We start from the raw sequence: 23,267 nt of genomic DNA, 5'->3' as shown, positions 1-23,267 counted from the left end.
GTGTCTGGCAAGGAAGCTGATGAGAAAACTTTTATCTGTCATTCTGATGATCTTTATGGAAACATGATTATTTTTTCTCATTTACTTATTCCTTTCTATAGTTCTATAGTCACCCTACAACCATATTATGGAGTTGGAAAGGCAAGTCTAGTTTCCACCCTACCCTTGACTTGTCCTCCAAGGAAAGCTAGGCACGAAATTCAAGTTATTTCTTGTTCTGTTGCTACTACTGTTGGTTATTATATTCCTACTGCATTCCAACAATTTTTTTTTAGATTTATTTACAGAGAGAGGGAGAGGCAGAGATAGAGGTCTTCCTTCTGCTGATTAACACCCCAGGTGGCTGCAATGAACGGAGGTGGGTTGATCCTGAGCTACTTTCCCAGGCACATTAGCAGGAAGCTGGATTGGAAGTGGAGCAGCTGGGACTTGAATCAGCATCCATATGGGATAGTGGTGCCACAGGCAGAAACTTAACCCACTATGCCACAACGCAGGCACTGCAAGGCGCTGTCCTTAAACAGAGACGGATAAATAAGGACAATCTCAGCTTCTAAAGACAATGGCTTAACCATCTCAATTGTGGCTTCAGGAAGATCTGACACCAGTCACTGGACTCCCTGGGGTGAGATTCAGAGGTCCATCTTTTGCTCTTTCTTTCTTTCTTTCTTTCTTTCTTTCTTTCTTTCTTTCTTTCTTTTTTTAAATTTTTTTTTGACAGGCAGAGTTAGACAGTGAGAGAGAGAGACAGAGAGAGAAAGACAGGTCTTCCTTTCCATTGGTTCACCCCCGAAATGGCCGCTACGGCAAGCGTGCTGCAGCTATCTGAAGCCAGAAGCCAGGTGCTTCTCCTGGTCTCCCATGTGGGTGCAGGGCCCAAGCACTTGGGCCATCCTCCACTGCCTTCCCGGGCCACAGCAGAGAGCTGGACTGGAAGAGGAGCAACCAGGACAGAACCAGTGCCCCAACCGGGACTAGAACCCAGGGTGCCGGCACCACAGGCGGAGGATTAGCCAAGTGAGCCACGGCACTGGTGTTTCTTTCTTTCTTTTTAAAATTTATTTGAAAGTCAGAGTTACACAGAGAGAGAAGGAGAGGCAGAGAGAGAGAGGTCTTCCATCCACTGGTTCACTCACCAATTGGTCGCAATGGCCAGAGCTGTGCTGATCTGAAGCCAGGAGCCAGGTGCCTCTTCTGGATCTCCCACATGGGTGCAGGGGCCCAAGCACCTGGGCCATCTTCTGCTGCTTTCCCAGGCCATAGCAGAGAGCTGGACCAGAAGAGGAGCAGCCGGGACTAGAACTGATGCCCATATGGGATGCTGTTACTGCAGGCAGTGGCTTTTCCCATTATGTCACAGCGCCGGCCCTAGAGGTCTGTCCTTTTCATACCCCACTGGTGATTCCAATGAGTAGGCAAAATTAAGAAGCGACAGTCTAGGTCACAAGAGTGGGGAAGCTTTTTTCCCCCCAGGGGCCATTTGGATACTGATAGCATCATTCATGGGCCATACACAGTGTTCAACTGGAAAATCCACTTGCCGTATATTTATTGAATTTTAACTCTTTCCTACAGTTACCTTGGCAGACCAAATGATTTCACCAGCCTTATATAGCCTGCAGGCCTCCCTTCCCAGGGAGGTAGATGGGGAGATGGGATAAGTACAGGCAAACAACAACAGTGTGACCCTGATGAAGGAATGCTGGTGAAAAACAATATAGTGAGAACTTGAAAGCATGTAGCAGCAAAGCTATACATTCAGTGAGGAATCAGTGTTTGTGCGAAGTCTGTAAGGATGGTGCAGGAATACAGGCATGCGGGCGCTGGCAGAGGGATGGCCATCTGTCATGTGAAGACGGGAGGCGGATGCAGTGTTTTGTGTATGTAAAAATTAATGATGGACTCAGCTTTCTTTCATAGACTTCCATTTCCACACGACAACCTTGCCTTCGTTTGGATCTGGTTTTACAACTGTTTGCACAATCCCAATGGCCCAAATTTCTAGATTGTCCTTTAGATCTTAAGTTCAAAACACATAAAAAATGATTTCAACAACTCTTAGATATTTTTATTTTATATTCTCACAAAGGATTTGGGTTGACTTGCAATTTATAGCACCTAGGAGGTAGCAATTATTTTGAGGCAGAACAGAAATCACTTAGGCAAAAAATTCATTTCGGGCCAGGAAGCTAGAAAGATACTGTTTCTGATATTGGGTACTAAATATAGCCCTGAGATTCCTGGCAGTCAGTGCAACAAGGGAAATGTGAAGTCTTATTGTCTAATAAAGGAAGGTATGCGGCTTATTTGAAAAGGTAAATACTAGCTTATTGTTAAGGTCTGGGAGGAATATATTCCATATGGAAACCACATTGCTTAGCACAATGAAAAACGCGTTTAGTTCACTTGATCATCCACAGTTTTGTCCTACTACTTGGAGAGCTTTGCTGACTTCAACATTTATTCATTTTTAATTCACCTCCGTTTTCTGAGATCAATCAGACCAAAGTGATGCGCCCATTCCACCCAGGCAGAAGCATTCTTGCTTCAGCACTCAGCTGGGAGAAATACCAGCACTGATCTTTCCGCTTTCTAGCTTTGGTGGTGTGTTAGCGCACACAATCTGTAAACCTTGTATTTTAATTCCTTTTTGGTGCCAAGCATAATGCTTAAAGAATCATTTGCCCACCTATATTGTTCCAAATGCATCACATTCTTACAAGAAAACATGGGTAGTAAAACCCTCTTGAAATTTAAAGCATTTAAAGGAGTTATATTCTTAAGGCATAAGTCACTATATTAAAGTATATAAGCAAATTCTTAGGAGCTTTCACACGCCCAGTTTGGCAAGAGATCATCCATATGAATAGTTCTTTGTTTTCACTCCCAAGATGTGTACAGGTTTTTACAGAACTCAAATTGATTCTAGCAATTATTTAAAATTCCGCAGAAATACCTTAAATCTCCCGTCTTCGTTTCTGAGTAGGGACAATGCCAAAATGCCAACAGCTGAGTACTTTTAGATTAAAGGCAACATCCCTCTGACAGCCTTTCACACAAATGCAGGCAGCAGTAACGCATATAAATCACACATGTCTGGTGTCCCACTTTATGGCCCCTGCTGGAGGAATCCTGTGGTTGACTAATAGGAGATGAGAAGCTGGGCCATAATTCCTTGAGACTGACTTAAAGCCAACCCCACTCAAAACCATGCTACACTCAACAGGTCATGTTTCAAACGGAGGGTGGCTACTGCCTTGACAGATCACATATCATCTCTTTTGTCACTTTTAATTACACCTGTACCAGCAAATTATCTTCTATGTCTGCATTTTTAAACCTTCACCCTTTTTTGAGAGATTGTTCACAAGCATACTGAATTATTTTCTACGAACATTATTTCATATGAAACCATGCCCTCTTGTTCTCTCTTTCTTCAGACAATAGCTCTTCATAAACAGCAACCAGTAGGATTCAAGACTGAGTCAGTGAACAAGAGTAGAAAACCATGGAGACAGGTTCACACGAAAGTGCGGACAAGACTAGACTTCCTAGGAGCCCACGTTGTGGTGCAGTGCGTTAAGCTGCTGTCTATAATGTTTGCATCCCATATGCGTGCTGGTTCAAGTCCTGGATGCTCGACTTCCAGTCCAGCTCCCTGCTAATGCACGTGAAAGTAGAAGATGGCCCAAATCCTTGGGCCCCTGCCATGCATAGTGGGAGACCCAAATGAAGCTCCTGGCTCCTGGCTTCGGTATGGCCCAACCCTGGCTGTTGTACCCATTTGGGGAGTGAACCAGCTCATGAAAGATTTCTCTCTCTTCTTCTTCTTGTCTTTCCGTAATCCTGCCTTTCAAATAAATGAATAAATCTTTAAAAAAAGGAAACAAAACCTTGCTGAAATTTCTAGGAGAGGGGTGGCAAACACGGGCAATACACATCAATGCTCCTTCATTGAAAAGTGAGCATGAACTAATTGATCATAATGTTTCTCTCAAGGAACTTGGAGGTGGTCTCAGAATACTCTTCAACCAAAGATACTAAGTAGATATAATTAATGGGTCAAAGAAGCACTTTCTTGAAACTTCTCTGTCATACTTCTCCTAAATCACTTTATTACCAGAAAATTTTGAGAGAACCTAACCCAAACCAACATCCTGACAACCCAACCCAACTGTGCTTATCCTGTCAAGTGACCATTCTATTTCTTCTTGCACAGTCACATGAAAAGAGCTCACAAATTCATATACAAAGGCTCTGAACGGCTGGCTGATTTCTAAATAAATAAAAACAACTAGAGATTTCATGAGTTATCTACCAGGAAGTCTTCCATTGCCCTGGCTTAAACTCTTATCACAACCCATTGGAAAAAACAGGTAGCCTTGGGGAAAGAATTGTTTCATGCTTTATTTCTGAAGAACATTTCATACTTTGGAGAGAACTGTCAACTCCCTGGCTTACTTGAATTCCAAGGAAGAGTTTGTAGAGATCTCCAGGAATAAGGCAGAAAAATTTCACAGTAAAGGAAAATAGAGATGCACTGGGTTGCGGTGGGGGGAGCCAGGGATAGAAGAGCCTGGAGAACACAGCAGTCTGAGCCCTTGTGGTCCCAGATCTCACCGTTATTGCTCTTGTTCATTCGGTTCTCTTATCAAATTTCTAGACCACCAACATTTCCCTTTTCTACCCTCCCCATTCAAAATACTCCATGTGATTGAGCTAACTAACCAACCAACCAGAGGATGCAGTTGTGCCTAGTGGGTCAAACAGCTGCCTGTGATGCACCGGTTTGTGTCCTAGCTGCTCCACTCCTGATCCAGCTCCCTGCAAGTGTACCTAGGAAAATAGCAGAAGACGGCCCAGGTACTTAGGCCCCTGCCACCCATGTTGGAGATCCAAATGAAGCTCCTGGCTCCTGGGTTAGGCCTGACTGAGCCCGGGCCATTGCAGTCATTTGGGGGAGTGAACCAGAAGATGGAAACTATATCTTTCTCTTCTAACTCTGCCTTTCAAATAAATGAATAAATTTTTTTAAAAGAAAATAGAGAGAAAGAGAAATATACTAAGGTACAACTGACTATCCATTTCAAAAAATACTTGAATCCACAAAAACACTTGTTAGTGCAAATGAATCTCTAATTTTTGGAGCTATTTATATAATTACCTCTTACTTCCCAACTCAAATCAGTGAGTGCCCCAGAAAATGAAATCCAAGGTATTTGTCCTCTTTTCATAAGTTGCAGCTGAATGCTGAACTTCATCAAACCTTGTAAGTTACTCTGCCTCCCAGCATTCCAGTGTCTGTGAACCTGGGAACATTTTTGAAATGATTGATTATATTAAAAGTATTCTAGCACTGGGGCACAGTAGGCTAATCTTCTGCCTGTGGCGCCGACATCCCATATGGGCGCCGGTTCTAGTCCCGGCTGCTCCTCTTCTGATCCAGCTCTCTGCTGTGGCCTGGGAAAGCAGTGGAAGATGGCCCAAGTCCTTGGGCCCCTGCACCCACATGGGAGACCTGGCAGAAGCTCCTGGCTCCTAGCTTCAGATCAGCACAGCTCTGGACGTTGCAGCCATCTGGGAAGTGAACCAGCGGATGGAAGACCTTTCTCTCTGTCTCGCCCTCTCACTGTCTGTAACTCTACCTCTCAAATAAATAAATAAATAAAAAATCTTAGCAAAATATTCTAATCAAGAAACTACAAATTGCAGCAAATCATTAGCACTGAGGGGAAAAGATGTTAAATAGCAACTTGCTGTGTGACTTCTTTGTTCACTGCAGATCTTAACCAAAGGTTAGCTTTGTAATGACAATGTCTAAGAGTGCATGGATTTCAAAAAAATCTTTTGCACCAAAATAAATTTATCTTTTAGTTCCATTTTCCATGAATCTTTTTTTTTTGAGAATCAACCTTTGTATATACTAAAAATGCAAAGATGCAATCACAACAGGAAGTAATGCCCTTAAATCTAAGAATTAAATGATATAGCAATTGTTCTAGCTGTGATGTTAGCCAAAAAGCCTGCACTGAGTTTTCTAGTATCCTTTGTGAATTTTATTGGCTGAATCGATTATTTTTTTTTTGTAGTCAGAGGACATTTGGAAAATGTATGACCGTGTAGATACACCAGACGTTCCCATAATGCAGTCTATGTACAATCTCATCTGGTAGCTCTTCTAGATATTTACAAGACATCTTTTCTTTGGAGAGGCATAATTACTGCTGTGCTTGCAGATCAACATAAAGCAGGCAAAATGGAATTAAAGCCAAGCCATGCACCCAATATGAAATCTGGAGTCAGTCTGCTTTATGCCTAGGATTTTATTCTGTTCCTAAGATCGATACGAATAATTAATGACATGCCTCAAAATATTAGGAAGCCAATTCCTCTGAAGCTCAAATATAGGAGCCCCAAGTGTGAACAGGTAATTTTGATCATGAAAATGTTCATATTGTTCTTTCACACAAAGGTAAAATCATCCCACCTGACATTGAATTGATCAGAACATATCAACCTCTGATCAGCTGGTCCTCGGAGTGTGGATTCAGGAAGACTTGCAGCTTCAACAAGTTTGTGTGTATAGTACAACTGATAACTTTATTTCCCCTCTCATCCCCAAGGCAAAATGTCACCTTCTGCTACAATGCTAATTCGAAAGGAAGAGGTGAGTAGTTGTCCCTATGGTGACAGAGTCTCATTTTACCCCCACTCCATTTCCAACCTGTTACTAAATTACTAAGCACTGGAGCGATGTATCAAAGGGTCTGAGAGATGCTATTAACACAATGAAACCAAACCCTATCCACTGCAAACATGTTGCGTCAGCTTGGAAATAAGGAAGGAATAAACTCCTTACTTTTTCCGCCGACTCTGCTAGCTGACCACCTAGCAACTGTCACCTTTGCTAAGCTACAAAACTGAGTCTGTCCCCTGAAAACTCCTTTCCAGAGGTGGCACTGACGCTCAGGAAACTCTTGTGGTTTATGTCCAGGAATATTTTTTTTAATCATGTTCAAAAACATATATTTGGACTGTCTCACTTCTTCATGATTCCATATCAAGGACCAGCTGTCGGCCATATTTTCTTTGGGAGCAATTTTTAAGTGTCTATTAGCTACAGAAAGCAATTACATTTCTTTAGAGCATCCAAGAGTCCAGGAGGCCAAGAACAAGATTTTTCCCTCAGTCAAGGTTTTCAAAGGGTCGGCCAGGAGAATTGGGGCAGGCTGCATTCCTGACTAATAGTGTACCATGACACTCTTTAATATCCTGCCGAGAAGATTCTTTCGCTTTGAAATTTAAAGTCTCGTCTGACAGAACCCATGCCTGCAGGAGCCTCAATTTATCTGCTCTAGAGGAAGAACGTTGAAATCCAATCTGAGAGAATCCAAACCTTTGTTTCCATGGTGAGATTTCCAAAGGGCTACTGAACATTCAATCCTGTCCACTATAGTTATGAGGTGTGGGTATATTTAAGAATCTACCGTAAGTTAACACAAAGGCACACAAAGCATCAGTCGTTTCTACACCTAGGAGCGAGGTCATTGTGGGATGACATCGTAGGTATTTACCTTGAAAGGTATTGGGATTGTGTGCACCTGTTAACTTGTCTGAAAAATGAAGGGGTTGAACTCAATGATCTCGAGGGTCCATTTTAGGCCTGTCCTTTAACTAAGAGGTTGCTGACTCTGTGATCTTTATCGAGTCACTCAGCTTCACTAATGTGTAGGCTTTCTTCCAGTTCTAAAACCAATCCAGGACTCCCTATATAATTTCAGGGAGTGTATTTTTCCCCTTAAAATTAGCAAATAATTTTAGAAATAATATTAGTGTTCCCTGCTCTATCTGAGGTTGATGGGGGGAGGTGAAGGGTGGGAAAATGTTAGCCTAACAGTCAATTCTATGGGGCCATCTGATGAGCGAATGACTGGCCATAGTTCAGAGCAGACGAACAGTGCTCAAGAGTGTGAAATTGTAAAGACTTACAATGGTGTGGAGCAGTATTTCACATCAAACTAACGTCCACAGACCTTTGCCTACTTTGTCTTTTTAATGTCAAAATCTCTCCCCAATCAGTCTTACATTCTTCAATAAATAGACAGCAGACTTTTACAGGGACCATTCCTCAAGACAGCAGCTACACCAAGGTTAGGTAAACTTGGATCCAAGATGAGGTGTCTGTACAGTCTTGGACATACGGCAATTGATCTAAGAACCATACGATAAAATGAGAGGATATGGGATTTGGGTTTAGCGGTCTCAAACAAAATGGCCTTTGTATCCCATCTCTGTCTTTTTCTAGTTATGTGGCTAGATAGTATCTTTATTATCTCTGGGCCTCAGTCTTATCATCTATAAAATGGTGATAATTTTACTTTCTTCAGATTAATGAGACAGTTGGAGAAAAGAAGTTAGACTCCCATAAATACTCGAACCACCTATTGGATTAATTCAATTTGACCTCAACAAGCATTGGCTAGTGGCCTACTATGTGGCAGACACTGAAAAAGGCTCTGTAGGTTAAATGATGGAAAAAAACATAATCATGTTATAGACACACTGATTAGAAATAACCCAGTATGGCTTTGGTCCTTGAAGTACTGACCTGTCTTGAGGTTAGCATTCACAAGCTAGGATGCTCACTTGTTGCCCTGCAAAATCCATCAGAATAAACTGTTGTTCAACTGCCCAATCACACCTTATTTCAGGCATATGATAACCTCATTTGTTCAAGAAATATTTATTGGTCAACTGCTGTATTTAGGAAGCAAGTCTTTTTTTCCCCCAAAGAAACTGTTTATTTAATGAGTAGAAATTTCATAAGTACAACTTCAGGAATATAGTGATTCTTCCCACCATATCCACCCTCCCTCCCCAACTCCTACCCCACCTCCTCCTTCCTCTCCCATCCCCAGTCCTATTCTCCATTAAGAAAAAAAAAGTCTTAAGTATGGCTTTGGTTTTTAAGATATACATAGTCCCACAGGGAGAGATGACATAAACTTATGCCAAAGTTAAGTGTGAATATAAAAAAAAATTAATTAAAATCAGGAACTAGCCACTATAAACTCAGAGTTCTTCTAGAACCTCTAGAGAATAGAAAAAGTAGGAAATATATATGGTTCTTATCCTCAAGATAGCCACAATCTATTGAGGAGAAGGAAAATCAAGTGACATAGAATACAAGATCATATGTCATATATGTCCATATATCAATCAGCTGAGATGTCTAGGCACATGTTTTATGGTAAATCTGTAGGAGCAATGATCTGCTGTCCACAATGAATAGTCTAAGAGGAAAGTGAGCTTTCACTGAACTTTTAAGAATGGGTAGGTAAAAAAAGAGAGAAAAAAAAAAGAATTGGTAGACTTTAGGTAGATAGATATGAGAGGGAAGAAAGTAGAGACAATGGGAACCCATATAAGGAAGTTTTAATGTTAAAAGAAAATTGAGCAAAGTATATTCAGGGAATATATGAAAAGACAGGGAGCCTTTCAATGGTAGAAGAATCTACAGTTCTACTGTTTAATATGTAAGCTCTACAGTTTGAGGTAATCCACAGTTGTTTTCCCTTGGTGTGATGGCAGACAACCCAAAAGACTCACTCTTGCTTCTTACCCCTGTCAATTGTAAACTTCAGCATAAGTGATCAGTTCTATTGAAATACACCAAATATTTTGTTACTGAGAACACAGCCCAAGTCACAACTACTCAGTCTGTTAGAGAAGCACTATTAATGTGGCACAATTACCATTTGACAGTGAATAAAGCAGGGATATATTCAGCTGGGACCCAAGTGGAAGCTGGACAGTGACCAAGGGATATGGGTCTCCAAAGTGAGGTTATGATCAGAAACAATAGAGACATGTAGGAGCCTGTTGTCAGGAACAAGAGCAAGAGTACACTTGAGAATGTGGGTACTTTCTCAGAACACTCAATTTATACTAGCAAACACCCTACTCCTTTAAAAGCTGTGTCTATATAGTCTTCTTCCCAAGAAATGTCTTTGCAAATGACTTACAGTCCATACTAATTGGCAAGAAGTGCAACTTCTTCAAACAATAATCATTTTAGTTGGCAGCAAGTGTAATTTCTTCAAATAATAGTATATATTATTATAGATTATATATATATGGATGAATGAATGCACTTTGATTTACAGGCATGTGCTTATATTTATTGATCATTTATTGAGAGTTGCTGATGACTTTAAACTTCTAGGGTCAGGCAAAGGCCAAGGCTTTTCTACCAACCACTGCACCCCAATGACTGGAAATATCAGAAATACAGAAATATAAAGAACATACGTAGGAAATAGAAAAGCTGAAGGAAAATAATACAATTCTTTCCTTTCTCTTTCAGTGTCTCATTTAAGCATTCCTTAACTTTATTCAAAGTTGTCAGCTGTATATGTATATGACGTAGTTTTGGCTCCATTTGACTTAAGAAGCTAATTTTAACAAATCTATCTACCTTGGAATCCTTAAGTTAAATACAAGGACACTTTAAAAAATTCATGGAAAATGGATTTAAAAGATAAATTTGGGGTTGGTGCTGCAGCATAATAGGTTAAGTCTCTGACTACAGTGCCCAGATCCCATATGGGCGCCAGTTGTTGTCCCAGCTGCTCCTCTTCCCATCCAGCTCTCTGCCAATGGCCTAGGAAGGCAGTGGAAGATGGCCCAAACACTTGGGCCTCTGCACTCACATGGGAGACCAGGAGGAAGATCCTGGTTCCTGGCTTCAGATTAGCTCCATTCTGGCCATTGCAGCCCTTTGAGGGATCAACCAATGAATGGAAGACCTCTTTTTCTGCATCTTCCTCTCTCTGTCTCTAACTATGCATCTCAAATAAATAAAATTAAGGTTTTTTTAAGATTTCTTTATTTATGTAAAAGTCAGAGTTACCAAGAGAGAGAAGGAGAGGCAGAGAGAGAGAGAGGTCTTCTATCTGCTGGTTTACTTCTCAATTGGCTGCAATGGCCAGAGCTGCGCCGATCCAAAGCCAGGAGCCAGGAGCTTTTTCCAGGTCTTCCCACATGGGTGCGGGGGTCCAAGCACTTGGGTCATCTTCTACTGCTTTCCCAGGCCATAGCAGAGAGCTGGATTGGAAGAAGAACAGCCAGGACTTGAATCAGCGCCCATATGGGATGCCAGCACTGCAGGCAACGGCTTTACCTGCTACACCACAATGCTGGCCCCATAAAAATTTTTCAAAAAGCATGTCCTTTAAAAGAAAAAAGGATAAATTTATTTTGATGCAGGGCCGGTGCTCTGGTATAGTAGGTTAAACCTTTGCCTGTGGCTCTGGCATCCCATATGGGTACTGGTTCAAGTCCCAGCTGCTCCACTTCCAATCCAGCTCTCTGCTAATGGCCTGGGAAAGCAGCAGAGGATGGCTCAATTGCTTGGGCCCCTGCACCCATGTAGTAGACCTGGAAGAGGTTCTTGACTTCTGATTGGCCCAGTTCTGGCCTGTGGCCATTTGGGGAGTGAACTGGGGATAGAAGACTTTTCTCTCTCTCTTTCCCTCTCTCTGTCTGCAACTCTGCCTCTTGAAAAAATAAATCTTAAAAAAAAGTTATTTTGAGGCTGGTGCCGTGGCTCAACAGGCTAATCCTCTGCTTAGCGGCGCCGGCACACCAGGTTCTAGTCCCGGTCGGGGCGCTGGATTTTGTCCTGGTTGCCCCTCTTCCAGGCCAGCTCTCTGCTGTGGCCAGGGAGCGCAATGGAGGATGGCCCAAGTGCTTGGGCCCTGCACCCCATGGGAGACCAGGAGAAGCACCTGACTCCTGCCTTCAGATCAGCGCGGTGCACCGGCCACAGCGCGCCGGCTGCAGCGGCCATTGGAGGGTGAACCAACGGAAAAGGAAGACCTTTCTCTCTGTCTCTCTCTCACTGTCCACTCTGTCAAAAAAAAAAAAAAAAAGTTATTTTGGTGCAAAAAAAACTTTGAAATCCATACATAGTTTTTTAATAATGCTCATTTCCATGAATTTTACAAAGACTCATCTCCCTCCATTGTTGAAAAAGTATAGATAAAGAAAAAATTGAGTTTCTCTGTAAGATGAGAAAATTTTATTACAACTGGAAAATTCTTCTAGGTCTTTTAATGCAATCAAGATGCCTAAAAATGCCAGGGGATATGACCAAAGAAAAGATAACATCAGCTAGTTCATGAGCTGGTAATAGGTTTCTCCCTACAGCCAAAGCCAAAACTGAGACTTCAGATGAAATATAATTTTCCCTACCCTGCCTTCCAACTTGTTCTCTTATATTTAAACAAGTCCTTTAATTGATATTTACCTTTAATTTAATCTGCAGGCTCCTGTCTGTAGTTACAATTCATTTGAGAGTGTCATTTTAAAGATACAAATGCTTTAAACAGGTGGGTTCTACCACTTTGTTACTTCTCCCATCAACTCAGAGTCGAGAGACACATGGACCGTATCGCAGAGGCAGACTATTTCACATACAATTTGCATGCTGAATACCTAGATGAGAAAGCTGAGTGTGTGTCCCAGATGCAGCCTCTAGAATGCAAATCCACACTGTATTATGAGACTTACTTTAGTGTTTATAACTACATCATTGGAATTCAAACCTCTAATACTTACCTATTGGATTAAAAAAAAAATCTTGCTACATTGGCAATGGCTAATAATATTGAAAACTTGCTTACCTTAAACCCCAGTCCTAATCCTTGGGGTGGGGGGCACTTTAAAAAGTTCATGGAAAAATAGAAATAGCAGATTAGTTTATCTTGGTGCCAAACAATTTTGAAACCCATATGTAGTTCCCAAATCTCTCATATAAATCCACAGATGCTCTCATACTTATGCACAAAGACATTAAAACACTCTAAAGTAATACCAACAGTGGTGTGAGGATCAACTACAAGCAACATACATGCCCATAATTAACAGGGAATGTATATATGATATCACATTCACACAATGGATGACATAAAATGAATTATTGGAGCCACAGTGAATCAACATAGAAAGCAGTCTCACAAATACAATTTGGAACAAAAGAAATGACACTTATAAGAGGATATGTTCAGCATATTACCAAGTATAGAAACTTTAAAAATCATGCAAATTATTTCAAATCCTGCAATTATCTAAGGATTACTGATAGGAACAGCTATAGGAAAGGAATGAAAACACTTGTGTGGTGAATATTATAGTAGAGGGATACATGGTCATATTTGTGAAGGTGTAAGTAAAAAAATAATTCAAAACAAATATGACAAACTATATTTAAGAGTATAATCCATGGGCCCGTGGATACTTATAATATTGTACTTTTCTCTAAGGTTGTAATATTTCACTTAAAAATAAAATTGAACAATAACTAAAGGATAGCAGCTTAGGTGAGTTATTTTTTAAGTTTTGAGAAACTTTATGTACCACACTTTTTTTTCTTTCTACAAAAGGCTACGCAGGAAATTTAGAAAAAGATCCTATAGTAATTCCTCAAGGAAATTGGTAAGCAGTGAGGCACGAGTGGAAGAATCTTCTACCATTCTATCATTTTCCTCTGGCCTGAATTTTTCAAATGCGAGTTTACTTATCACAGATGCTGGAACTGGGGAATTTGCCGTTTCCCCCAAAAGACCAGAGCCCAGAAACCGCTGAGTCTGGTCCAAGTGTTTGTTCATCGCTCTCTCCTCCCGACAGTCCTTACTGGAGCTTGGCTAGTCTCATTTCGATATTCCATGCCTCATCACTGTCACTCGGGAACGTAATATTCTCTGTGGGCACATATGACGGTTCATTTTGAGCTACAACCACCCTGGAGAGTTTTCAAGAATTTCCCTTGAGGCTTCATGGCAAAGTTTGCCGTTGTTGTGGAAACCTGAATGAAAGCTCACCTCATTTTACCTGCGGGGCAAGCGAACTCCAAGTTAAACAATTTACAGACGGCTGGTTTGGCACCATGAAGTTGTCATTGGCAGATGGAGGCTCTCCACATAGGCAGTGCAAACTTTGAAAATAACCAAAGAAAGTCATCAACCTAGAGATTTTTCTTATGAGATGTACACTCTCCATGGTTACAGTATTCTCTTCTCTAACTTTGATTTTCAGGGAGCACAGGGTCATGTAATCCTTAGTAGAATGGAAAAACTCTCCAACCAGCAATAATCCAGGAAGACATGAAAACCACTCAGAGCGAAGGCTAATATTTCCTCCCCAGGTGTCTAGCCTCTTAATCTAGTGAGAATATCACATTCCGCAGGAAAGGCACCGGGACCCTCCCCACTCGGCTCTGAGCACTCGCTTCTCCACCTACGGTTTCCAGCTTTTTGAGCAGCAAACATTCTCACCTGCCTCTGCAGTGGGGGCTCATCGCCTGTCGCTGAGAACAGCAGCATTTGAGGAGTAAATAAGAGCCCAGGCAGAACTGTTCTTTAGAAACCCAAAGCCAGCAGCGAACTCGCTAGTTTCAGGTGCAGGTGCCAAATTATCTGGGGTTTCATTTACACTTCCTGGGACTGTGGCCCTTCTTTGGCGTTTGGAATTAAAGAGGTGGGCCTTTTGAAAGGGCACATTTTCAGGAAGCTGCGTTTGATAGGTGGGTTTCAGATCTGGTTAAACAGAGGGCACAGCTATCTTCCTTGTCAGAGGATAAAGCCAGAAATTCCTCTATGGGTGACTTGACCCCAGACCCCGAGTCAGGCCAAGGTCTCACGTAACAGAGTGCTTGGAGAAGAGAAATGCAGGGAGAGGGGCAAAGCATAGGGAATTATTTCGGGTTTTGCCAGGAACTCACCTTAGACAATTCCTTTTTCAAATTGAAATGTGATTATTGCAGTATCCTGCATGGGGTCTGTCATGAGGAGGAACGGACTCAGAACCAGAGTAAGCGGACCTGGGTCCTGACACAATTCGGCTGCTGACTGGCTGTTTACAACATCCTTATCTGTACCCTTAGAAGGGAAAGGACCCAAGTTCCATGTGGTTAAACTCCAGCTACTACACTGCAGGATCACCTGAACAAAGACAGCAGGGCCCTGCCTGGCCGTTTCCAGACCAGCAGGACCAGACTCTCAAGCAGGTGGCCCTTGCAGCGGTATCTGTTCCCAAGAGGATTTTACCCTAGAGCCAGACAGAGAACCACGGCAGTGTTTCTCATACTTTGCTGCACACACCGGTCTCCTGGGAGTGTAGGCAACGCAGGTTCCGACGTGACGATTCAGAGTGATGACGGGGCGTCTCCAGCAAGTCCTCGGTGCTCTGACGCTGCTGGCCTGCAGATCCCACTTGGAGGAGAGGGAAGCCAGATGAGCCCAAGCCCCCGGCCTGCACTGTGATTCTGAGTCTACACTAGCTCTCGCTTTGCACAGAATCACCGTGCCAGTGAGCTAACAAGATCACTGAGAAAGCCGACAAGCAGAGACCATGTCCTGTTCCTTTGGTCTTCCACTGCTGTACCCACAGCCTCCTCACTCACAATGGCCCACAGCACTGTGCATTTTCCAATGCCAAGCACTGTGCGTTAGAAGGACTGTGAAATAATGGTCCTTAGAAGTCAGGTCCTACTTTGGAATTTTATAGTGCCTGGTGTGACATCAACTATCATTGAATAAGGTGATATTAAAAACTACAGGAGCTTCTCTCTCCCTCTCTCTCTCTCTCTCCAGCTCTGACTTTCAAATAGATAAATCTTTTAAAAACAAACAAACAAAGTGGGGGGGCAGTCGGTGCTGTGGTGCAGCAGATTAAGCCACCACCTGAAGCACCGGCATCCCATATGGACCCTGGTTCGAGTCCCAGCTGCTCCACTTCTGATACAGCTCCTTGCTAATGTGCCTGGGAAAGCAGTGGAAGATAGCCCAAGTGCTTGGGCCCCTGCGCCAACATGGAAGAACTGGTTGAAACTCCAGGCTCCTGGCTTCAGGCTGGCCCAGCCCTGGTCATTTTAACATTTTGAGAAGTGAATCAGCAGATGAAAGACCTCTCTCCCTCTCTGTGTAACTCTTCCGAATAAATATATAAACCTTTTAAAAACACTGCAGGAGGCCAGCACCGTGGCTCAATAGGCTAATCCTCTGCCTAGCGGCGCCGGCACATCGGGTTCTAGTCCCGGTCGGGGTGCCGGATTCTGTCCCGGTTGCCCCTCTTCCAGGCCAGCTCTCTGCTGTGGCCAGGGAGTGCAGTGGAGGATGGCCCAAGTGCTTGGGCCCTGCACCCCATGGGAGACCAGGAGAAGCACCTGGCTCCTGCCATCGGATCAGCGTGGTGCGCCGGCCGCAACAGCCATTGGAGGATGAACCAACGGCAAAGGAAGACCTTTCTCTGTCTCTCTCTCTCTCACTGTCCACTCTGCCTGTCAAAAAAAAAAAAAAAAAAAAAAAAAAAAAAAAAAAAAAACCTGCAGAAGATTTGTGGGGGATTTACACAAATAAGGAGGCTTCTGCAATGTGGAGAATTCAGTGCCAGGAGGGATGAGCTGAGAGACCTCTCACCCAGGAAGCTGTGCTCAAAGGTCATCCATCACTGGAGTTGGGTGCAGCATACAGATTGCTTAGCTTAGGAAAAGCTTCCTGGAGAAAACTGCCTTCAATCAGATATTGAGACATGTAGACTCGGAGGTTGGGAAGGGAGTCCTGACAGAAGGAATTGTGGCATAAATGACAATGTGTATGAAAGAGGCTGAGCAAAGCGGAAGTAGCTCCCATTTGGCTAAGACATTTTTTTAAAACCAAGAACTGCAGCTGAGGGGTAAGCTGTGGCCAGATACAGAACTTGATAAACCATATCAAGCAGTTGAGTCATTCTTCTGAAGCAGGAGAAAGCCGTCAGAGGGTTTTCAGCAGAAGAGCAGAGTGATTTGCATTGCAGAAATAACTTTCTGCATACTCTGTGAGCCGTGGAGCACAGGCGGAGGCAGGCATGTCGGTTAGGGGATGTTTCAGGCTGCTAATAATAGTGGGGAGAGAGTGAAGTCAGCTCTTCCACTTCCAACAAACTCTCAAACTCTTCTACAGATCCTTACTCATGTGTACCCAGATGCCTGGGCACTGTTGCTTGTGATCACAAAATTTTGGAAACATAGAAAATGTCTTTTGACTACGCACTAGTTGTATGACCCGAGTTTCTGGCACACCCTTATTATGAAATATGGTACAGCTGTTAAAAAGAGCAAAGAAGATCTATATGTATTAGCAAGTACAAAGTTCCAAGACTTACAGTAGAGTAAGAAAATCAAGTCACACAATAGTTTATACAGCATAGGTCCCACTACAAAAAAAAAAAAATAGAAATAATAGGTTCTCTATATTTGTATTGTGCATGTGAATGTGAGTTATAGGAAAGGACTCCAGGGATCCATCACAAACTGAGAACAATGGCTTCCTTTGAGAAAAAAAGAGTGGATGGTAAAGGGGAACTTCCACTCTATATGCTTGTGTTTTAAGAAGCTGCCAAGAGAAACTCTCCTTGTCTTCAATAATAACAAAGAGAAGGGAGTGAATAATTTGCTATGTAGCACACCTAATAGCCTGAGTCTCACCTTCATCTTGTCTAATGATTTTCGTAAGTTAAAAAAATTAAAAATAAAAAACCTTTTAAGAATTTTAAATTGCAAAAATGTGCTCCCTCTCTTCCGAGGCAGTGCCCAGGCCTGTCTGTTTGGCCTCTCAAGGATCCCTCTGACTTTGATCTTGCCTCTAGTCTTCATTACGCAACTACCCAAAACCAAAGACAACTCAGGACACAATCGGAACTTCAGCAGTTCAAAATAATTAAAAAGATTTACGCGACAAACAGAAATCAACAGGGATTGGGGGGGAAAAAAGGGAAGTTTTTCCCTTTACTTTCTGGGCACTGTGAATTTTCAGTGCTGCCATAATTTTTGAGAAAGATCCTCTGATGACCCTGAAAACAATCCCAGACCCCCTACAGCTGCTTTTGGATCCCAGTATAACCAATTCAGCCGTGCACTGAAGGGAAAGTTATAAATTGCTCAGAGGAGGAGGGTACAAAAGAGAGTGACCAGCCTGGCTTTTGTTAGGGTAAATCTGGGCTCCCCAACCTGTTAAAATGCTTTGAAAGAGGTAACAAAATGATCTATAAAGGCGAACCAGTGGGTGTTATTTCTTTAGATAATCAAAAACCTTTTGATTGGAGAATACACAAAAGGCTGAGGAAGGTTAGTAACCCTGGGATAAAGGAAAAATTTCCTTCATCAATTAAAAAACAGTTATGGAAAAATGGGGACTAGAACTCCAATTTCCCAAATGGAGAAAGATTAAAATGTTGTCATCATTCAACATTTATTATATTCATTGTGCAACTGAATGGTGATCTCCTGTAAGAAAGCAATTATCTAAAATTGACCCAAAAAAGAATATAAAACAAACATTGTCTTATAATTAATACAAATAACAACATAGTTATTTCTGTTCTTATGCATACTCTGGCCCAGCATGTCAGCAGTTTTCAACAGCAATGATGCAGCACCACATTCTAACGTCATTCCTCCTTTTCTCACCAATTCTTCATTTGTCATTTGAGTTTTGTTTTAAATACTGTGGAGACTTTGATATTTTACTTGACTTGATTTTGCTATACCTAATTTAAAGTCATTAGATATTTGCCCTATCTAAACAAAGAAACAAAATAGCAGCAACACTAAGCTTATTGTCTTTCTAGAAAAACTAAAACTTCAGACACTTCCCATTTAATAGTCATTTAATACAATGTACTGATGTGATTGATATATATTTATACACATATATGTAAAAGAAAAAATAATGAGGTCTAAATCATATCAATTTAATCATACAGTCTCTAGGAAACCTCCAAATTAATGAAGCATCAGAAGATAGAAGGATTGAATTTACAATGGGAGCTTAGAATTATTTAGCGGGCAAAGAAGACCAAAGCAAGAAGATTCCAACAGTATACAAAAGCAGAGCTGACTTAGTGATGGCCAAAGCAGCCTGTCCATCTCTTCAGCCTGATCCAAACTGCGAGGGCAATGCAATGGAGCCAGCTTCTTGAAGGCCAAGGGCTTTACCAAAAGGAGGAATCAGAGCACACGCGATTCCATAGGTAAATCCATGCAGAGCAACCAAGAGAGAAAAAAACAGCTGCCCATCTCCAGGATTGAATGATAAATTATCCAAGTGCAAGTGTGCTCCAAATAGATCTAGCACAACAAAACAAGCGTACATCAGGACAGTGACGGAGAGAGCTAGCGCTTTTTTTGCAGTAGAGTAAGAACCGGGTGAGGACCCCAGCAGCAGGAGCCTGGTGGTAGGTAGCTGCTGGCTTTGCATGTGCTGACTTCCTTCCTCCGACAGAGTCCTGCACAGTTCCTTAGTTCCAGCCCAGTGCCTGTCTGTGTTCCTGTTTTCGCCATTCCAGGGTAAAATCTGAAAAATATGGACAATGAAATGAGGTTCATTTTTAAAAATAAAATTATATTTACTCAATTTTTAAAATTTTCAATGTTCTTATCTTTATGAAATGATGGTTATAACAGTGTTAGTAGTTGTTGTATTTGTTGCATTAATGTTAAAATGAAATGTGATAATCCTGGGTTTTTCCATTTAAAAATTATTCGTTTTTAAAATCTAAATATCTGGGGACAGGGACCAGTGCTGTAGCATAGCAGGGTTAAGCCACGACCTGCAATGCCAGCATCCCAATATGGGTGCCGGTTTGAGTCCTGGCTGCTCCACTTATGGTCCAGCTCCCTGCTAATGCACCTGGGAAAGCAGCAGAAAGTGGCTCAAGTGCTTAGGCCCCCGCACCCACATAGGAGACCTAGAAGAAGCTCCTGGCTCTTGGCTTCAGCCTGGCCCAGCCCTAGCTGTTGCAGCCATTTGGGGAGTGAACTAGCGGATGGTAGATCTCTCTCTCTCTCTCTCTTTCTCTCTGTAACTCTGCCTTTCAAACTAACTAAAAATATATCTTAGAAAAATTCGGGGGCAGGAATTTGGCACAGAGATTGCAATACTGCTTGGGATGCCTACATCCCTTACTGAAGTGCCTAGGTTCAAGTCCCAGTTCCACTTCCAATTCCAGCTTCCTACTAAAGTGTACCCTGGGAGGCAGCAGGTAATGGCCCGCGTAGTTGGGTAGCTGCCATTCACTTGGGAAATCAGATTGAGTTCTCAATTTCTAGCTTCAGCCTCCCTGGTCTTAGCTATTGCAGGCCTCTGAGGAGTGAAGCAGAGAATGGAAGGTCTCTTTCTGTCTGTCTCTGTCTTCTCTCTCTGTCAACCAGAAACAATGACAAGAAAGAAGTATATATTTAAAAATAAATCAGTACCAACCTGGGGATTTCTTGTGCAATGATGAAACCTGATAGAAATCAAGTCACCATGAAATAAGTCTCAGCACTGTCACCAGCTATGTGGCCTGCTATACACCTCAGCTTTCTCATACTAAGCATAACAACAGCGTCTGCCTCAGAAGTCACTGTGAAGATCATGGAGGGAAAAGCGGCAGATTGTTCAGCATTTAAGAGCAGCAGTTGGGAAGCTCAGCTCCCGCATCAGAGGGCCTGGGTTCAAGCACCAACTCCACTCATTGATTCCAGCTTCCCGCTAATGCAGACCCTTGCAGGCAACAGCTAATGGCACAAGGAGCTGGGTCTCTGGCACCAGGTAGGAGACATGCGTTGCATTCTCAGCTTTGGCCCCAGCTCAACATTGGCCATTGCAAGTATTTGTGGAATAAACAAGAGATAAGACTGTTCTTCCCCTCTTCTTCCTCCTCCTCCTCCCCTGCCTCATCCTTCTCCTTTTCTAATTGATTAATCAATTCATTAATTTTTAAAAGCCAAAAGAAAGGTCACTCATCGTCTCTGGCCTTTACTTTGTTCATTTCACAAATGAGACGTTCGGCTTCAGAGGTTTTCACAGGCCACCTCATGGTGACATCCTACACTAAGGTTCAGTTCTAAGGTCTGAACGTCCTCCCACAAACGTACGCTGATATTTAATTACCTCTGTACTGGCATTGGGAAGCCGGGCCTTTAAGAGGTCATTAGGCATGGGAGCCTGACCCTCAGGAATGAGTTAATACCATTATCACAGGAATGATTGTTTTCACAGAAGGACATTGGCAATAAAAGCAAACTCTCCCTTCTAGGTGGACATTTTTGCCACTGGATGCACTTGGCCGTGTCATAATGCAGGAATAGGTTAGCCTCCTGCTACTGGACTTCCCAGCCTCCAGACCTGTGAGAAATAGATTTCTTCTTTGTATAAATTACTCACTCTGCGCTATTCTGTTATAGCAGCAGCAGATGGCCTAGTCTTACTCCTTCTAGGCTATTCAAATCCACAACTGTTCACGGGTCCAAGTTAAGGAAATTAAAAAATCACCATCCAGCCGTGAAATGACATCCACATATATTAGTGAGTGGGAAAAACAGTTACCAACCGGTTATTAACAGCATGATTCAAATTTTGTAAACTGAAATGCACACAAGTGGTCATTTCAACTTAGCCTCCAAAACACTCCCCAACTACTTCAGGCCAGTGCTGTCTGGTAGCATACAATGGGAACCACAATGGGAGCCATGTGTGGAATATTAAATTTTCTAGTGACCACATTAAAAGGACTAGATGGAATTTATTTTAATGATGTATTTTATTTAATCCAATATAAAGGAAATATTCTCATTTCCACATTTCCTCATTACAAAAATTATTAATGAGATATTTTACTTTTTTTATAGGAAGTCTTGGAAACCTGGAGTGTATCTTACACTTAAAGTACATCTTCATATGGATTAGCTGCATTTCAAGTGTTCATTCGCCACAGTGGCTAAGGGCTATTCCATCTGACTGCAACTTTAGGCAATTAGCCCTCTCCCTACATCAAATTAGAGTTATCAGATTGAGAGGAGAGGTCATCTTATTTATCTTATATGTCCACTGTCTAACCTAGCCTCTGGTGCCTATTGGGTACTCAGTGAATGGAAATTTGAAAGAATGAATTTAATTCAAAGTATTCTGGGTAGTTGAAGAGTGGGAGCAAACTTTGCATTTTTAAGCTCCATGTTAATTATACAGTAACTGTACCATGCCCTAAGCCAAGCCTAGACATTTTAAAAAGCATCTGGCCAAAATCACACCTCACAGGTAACCTCCTACTTAGTCTAGAAATAGAGCCATCCATACAGAAATTTAAGATCCCTATGAACTAAAAAATATTAACGGAATTGAAGTTAATGCCAAAATATATATTGGAGACAAATGAATGATGAAAAATAATCAGGCTGAGAGAAATGTATAACTATTTCTTTTAAAGATTTATTTATTGGCTGGTGCCGCGGCTCACTTGGCTAGTCCTCCGCCTGTGGCGCCGGCACCCCGGGTTTTAGTCCCGGTTGGGGCGCCGGATTCTGTCCCGGTTGCTCCTCTTCCAGTCCAGCTCTCTGCTGTGGCCCAGGAAGGCAGTGGAGGATGGCCCAAGTACTTGGGTCCTGCACCTTCACGGGAGACCAGGAGGAAGCACCTGGCTCCTGGCTTCAGATCAGCGCAGCGTGCTGGCCGTAGCGGCCATTTTGGGGGGGTGAACCAACGGAAAAGGAAGACCTTTCTCTCTGTCTTCTCTCTCTCACTGTCTAACTCTGCCTGTCAAAAATTAAAAAAAATAAAGATTTATTTATTTATTTGAAAGCAGAGTTACAGACCAAGAGAGAGAGAGAGAGAGAGAGAAAGGTCTTATCCACTGGTTCACTCCCTAGTGGCCACAACGGCCAGAGATGGGCCAATCCGAAACCAAGAGCCAGGGACTTCTTCTGGGTCTCCCATGCAGGTGCAGGGGCTCAAGGACTTGGGCCATCTTCTGCTTTCCCAAGCAATAGCAGAGAGCTGGATCGGAAGTGGAGCAGCCAGGTCCCGAATCAGCACCCATATGGGATGCTGGCACTGCAGGCAGCGGTTTTACCCACTATGACACAATGCTGTCTCTGATAACTATGTTCTAAATAACTAATATACATCATTTACCAAAACTCTGTAGGGTCAAGTGGAAGAATAATCACACAGAAAGAAAAAATTTGGGGCTGTGAAATAATTAAAATAAACGAAAACCACTTTGGTTTGTATCCTATTTTAATTTCCAGGCCTATGACCTAAGGCAATTTTCTTAATCTCTCTGAGTCTCAGTATTCTTAGCTATAAAATGGGCATTAAAATAACTATCCTTGATTATTGTGATGATTTGATTAATGGTAGGTAACAAACTTTTAATAAATAAGTGACAGTCAATATTACTAGAGTGGAGCT

Source organism: Oryctolagus cuniculus, chromosome 4 (assembly GCF_964237555.1).
Source record: "Oryctolagus cuniculus chromosome 4, mOryCun1.1, whole genome shotgun sequence".
NCBI lineage: Eukaryota > Metazoa > Chordata > Mammalia > Lagomorpha > Leporidae > Oryctolagus > Oryctolagus cuniculus.
The sequence above is the reverse complement of the archived record's forward strand: the minus strand, read 5'-3'. Positions refer to the sequence as shown.